This window comes from Adiantum capillus-veneris, chromosome 16 (assembly GCF_014529385.1).
Source record: "Adiantum capillus-veneris isolate H3 chromosome 16, ASM1452938v2, whole genome shotgun sequence".
NCBI classification, from domain to species: domain Eukaryota; kingdom Viridiplantae; phylum Streptophyta; class Polypodiopsida; order Polypodiales; family Pteridaceae; genus Adiantum; species Adiantum capillus-veneris.
This window is the reverse complement of record NC_140946.1, coordinates 97,672,498-97,677,035: the sequence shown is the minus strand read 5'-3', so window position 1 is coordinate 97,677,035 and position 4,538 is coordinate 97,672,498.

The following is a 4,538-nucleotide window of genomic DNA, read 5'->3' as shown; positions in this document are numbered from 1 at the left end:
AGCTCGAATTGACGATCTAGAAATACTCCCACCTGTTGAAATTAAAGATCCTAGTGCCTACCCCCTTACATTTGCCATGGCCAATTATCTATACCTGCCTGGTTTGGTGAGGATCTACAAAGCATCACATTTTCTAACCACCATAACTTTCCATTTGTAGATACATTTGAGGAGCCGTTTGGACTAGCTTGGCAAACATCCCAAACACTACATTAGGCCACAGATTGTGAGAACCATGGACCCATGAACCACCAACCTTCTAGCCCTGTACATGGACCCTTTGGCCTAGAGATCCCCTTAGGCATACATTTTCAGATACCACTCACTGCTCTGGACCTTTATACATGGCTTAGTACCCTGGTTGGTACCTAAAAGCACACATTTCCATGCATGTACCCACGCTTGGGCTCTATTTCCTTTGGCTACACCATCACTGCTCAACCCCCTTGTTGAACATTCATGTTCAACCAAAAAACAAGCTTATTCAACTCTAATACCACTGCACAAAACAAGTCAAAGAAACCATAACAGCATGTACAAAATATTTATGAGGCTTTATTGCCTCTGCATGCCTCTTCTCTTTAGGTGGGTTTCCCACCCCCACATTGATTAGAGTTCAATGCACATCAGGCACTAATCCTCTATCAAAGTACAGCTTAAGCCGCACGCTGTCGTGCAGCTCCGCTCCCATGCTAAGAAATATGCCAAGAAGATGCATATCAAGCTTATTGAAAGCCTACTTGATAGATGGTCAGTGATGAGGACTTGTTAACATGCCAAGTTTAATGATTAATGTATGCCAGATGCGGCTAAAAAGGGCCAATAGATGCCTTAATGATGCCAAAAATGATTATGCTTGAAGTGAGCACAGATGGAAGATTATGATCTAGAACTGTAGTGCTTGAAGTGCTCTATCGGCCTGTCTTTACGGCTCGTCGATTGGAGCTACGATAAGGAAGTTATGGCATATTGAAGTTTGAGTCGATTTCAGATCCATACCGGATTGGGCAACTGCAGCTGAGGTGATAGAAATGAAATGAATGCACAGGCCTGAAGTTCTCACTTCGTGGAGCACGTCGGTCTTTTTAGATCAGTGATCGGAGTCCCGGTCGCCAAGATATTAGCCGTTAAAGATTCACCGGGGGCCAGCTCCATACTAGTTCGGTCCGCTCGATCGGAGTGCCATCTGGGATTTTTATAGCCTCAGCAGGGTTTGTATGCATTTTATGCATCTTGAGAGGTCTACAGGGATTTACGGCTCGTCAAACAGAGTTCCGCTTGATCAAATAATAAGGGTTGAGGCCGATGACAATTGTCGGCACTACTAGCTGGGTAATTTCGCGATGTTCAGTTTAGGGCTAATAAGAGCATTGACGAGGATGGCTGGCATGCATGCCTAATATGGTGTCATTACGAAGGCACAAAAAGTGCTTGAAGAGCTTCATGTTCGGAATGTGATCTCTTGGAATGCATTGACTGCGGGACTACTCAAGGAAGTTGTCGTGCTTGGCAAGGTGCTTTGTTCGACAAGTGCATGCGAAGTGTGATGCCCAAAGCCCATAACCTAAAGGCAAGGCCGCCCACTTAAGGCAAGGCCACCCTCTTAAGCTAAGTCCACCCACTTAAATCAAGGCCCACCCAATTAGAGGGTTTTATTGAGTGTGAAAGGAGAAAAGAAAGAAAAGCGGGCAGTAGGCAGGCGACGAGCAGGTAGCTTGGAAGGAAAGAAAGAGACGCACAGAGCGGGGAAGCACTCAGACGAGCTCGTGGCAGAGACGAAAAATGTTGAGGGGGCCATGGCGCACCGTTTTGGGACCGTCTTGGGCGGATTTCGCATCGAAGCAACGGCCGGACTTCCACGTCATTGAGTGACTTCCCACCTAGCAACGACGGTGCCGTTGTTGCTCAGGGGGGAGTGAGGGCTATTAATAAAAAAAGTGGATTCCACTGCATGCGAAGCAAAGGGGGGCAGGAGTGATGAAGGGAGCTTGGCAAGGCGTGCGGAAGGGAGAACGAGGAGGAGGAAGCAACGGCTCTCTCTTCTTCTCTCGTGCTTGAGAGCAAGTCGAGGAGGAGGAGGAGGAGGGGGAGCTTTTCTCACTCGAAGCAAGAAGGAATTGTTCTCTCTCTCGAGCTTGAACAAGAGGAAAATTAAGGAGGAGGGAGCTCTCTCTTGATCTTATGCTCGGAAAGCAAAGTACTTACTCTCTCTCGCTCTCGACCCTTAAGAAGAAAAGGGACATGGAGAAGGGCATCAAGCAAGGAGGATAGAGAGGCTAAGGCAAGAAACAGAAGAAAGTGGTTAAAATCAGGGAAGGCAAGAAAAGAAGCCCGAAGGACCTTGAAGCTTGGTCGAAGCAAGCAAGGGAGTAAGTCGAGGCAAACAAGCAAAGGCGAGCTTGGTCTTGAACCAAAGCAAGAGAAAAAAGAAAGAGGAGGCAAAAGCAAGGTAAGAAGCAAGAGGAAAGCACGAGGCAGTGCAAAGCGCACAAAGCAGGATAATTGATAACTACTGAAGCTTTATGATTGAGGCAGTGAGCAGAGTCGAAGCTTGCAGAATCCGCAAGGTATTTGAAGCAAATAAAGCGGCATGAGAAAATTTCCATAACCGTCATCAGCTAGACATTGATTTAACATTTTGTTAAGTCCAGTGTCGTTAACGGCCCGGTTAATTCTGTAAACGAGAGCTTAAACTCCTAGTTAGCAGCAACTGATCCAAGTGACGGTGCTGTTAACAGCCCGCCTTGGCTAAGGACTAAGTTGTACTCAAAGGAATGTTCAATTAATTGATGATTGCGGTGATTGGCAGAGCTGTCAATGTCTCTTGTTCTCTCTCTTTAACACCTCCCACAGCCAAAGGCCCGATGCCTGCCCGGCTCACGTAGCGAACACATATCCCCCAACAACGCCATTCACCCTGTGCCTGAGAAACTTTCCATTTGCCCGCACTAACTGATAGGTCCCATTGGGAAAAGATTTATGCACTTTGTACGGACTTGCCGATTTCTTCTTGAACTTCTTGTGAAATGTAAAATCAAGGTAGTTCCTATATCTCATCATCAAATCTCCTTCATGTATTTATTTTTCTAGAAAACCCTAATTAAACTTTGCAACTTGCTTCTCTTCTTGCTATACATAATAATCCATTGTTGCCTCTCTATTCATTTGCAAGGCTTCAATACTAGTAATTTGGTTTTGTAGAGCATCCTATTAAGTGGCATTTTCTCGCCACATACCCTTTAACACTAGTTTGGTACAAAAACAGGCCACTGAAGGGTCTTTTTTTACAAATTCATATTAAATGCTACATGCATCGGATGGTGTATTTAAGAGAATCCTCTTGATATGCTTAACTTTCTGAGCTAGAGGGTCTTTTAAAAATATAACCTTTCATTTTAAAAGCTATCATGATCAAGAGCTATACTCATCAAGTGGACCCCCATAAGGTTGCAACTGATGCTTTGTAGAAATTAACTTTATAAGCTCAAGAAAAAACAAAAAGACCTTGTCAGGCCTAAGGTAGGATGGGCCAAAGGCGAAGGGTCAACTTCTGATGCACATGCGATACACGCGCTATATGTAGCTAAGAGCGAGAGGGCCATGGGGCTTATATATAGGCAGGTTGGGTGGTTATGAGCGTGTCTATATTCCCTCGGCCTTTCACTGGTATCAGAGCCAGGAGAGGGGAGGGAGGAAGTCTTTGCATGGAATGTAGCGAGCTGCATGCTCGCTCGCTCTCTCTCTCTCTCTCTCTCTCTCTCTCTCTCTCTCTCTCTCTCTCTCTCTCTCTCTCTCTCTCTCTCTCTCTCTCTCTCTCTCTCTCTCTCTCTCACAAATGTCTGGTAGCTCATCCATTTCCAACACCTTCACTGAACCTCTCTCTGGCTCTTTCTCCATTGGGTTAACCATCCTCTTCCACTGTCGCTTTAGCTTAGGCACCATCTCTATAAGCTGCCCAAAAGTAACATCTGCCTTCCTGCTCGTCAGATCCTCCTTCAAGTCATAGCTTAATTGCCCATCCCCTAGTGGAAAATCTGAAACATGAAACTTTCGACGAGCTCTCCTTTTCCTCTTGGCCTTGACATCCTCGCCTTCATGGATCTTTCCTTTCTTCTTACTAGGACCTGGGGCACTTCTTCCTTCCTTATCCTCTGTGGTCCTCTTCCCAATAGGCATCACTAATGTATCCTCTAGCTTTGATGCCTTCTCCAAGGTGACTACACTTAGCACTTTTGTCTTTCCCTTTTCCTCCTAGGTCAGTCCACTGGTTCCTTCGTCTCCCTTAATTTCGATGCCATAATCATTTGACCTAGTTAGCACCTGTCTTGGCAATGGATACATGTCTCCCCCCATCCTTGGTGGCTTACCACATTGCGGGCTGATGTGACCCAACTCTCCACAATTGTAACATGTGGGCGTCTGCCTCCAAAACCTACCATTGCTTTGTCCAACACCATTCCTAGGCCTTTCTTCACCTCCTTGCTGATTTACAAACAGCCCTCGACTTCGATTATTTCCCACTTGACCTAGCATGTTTA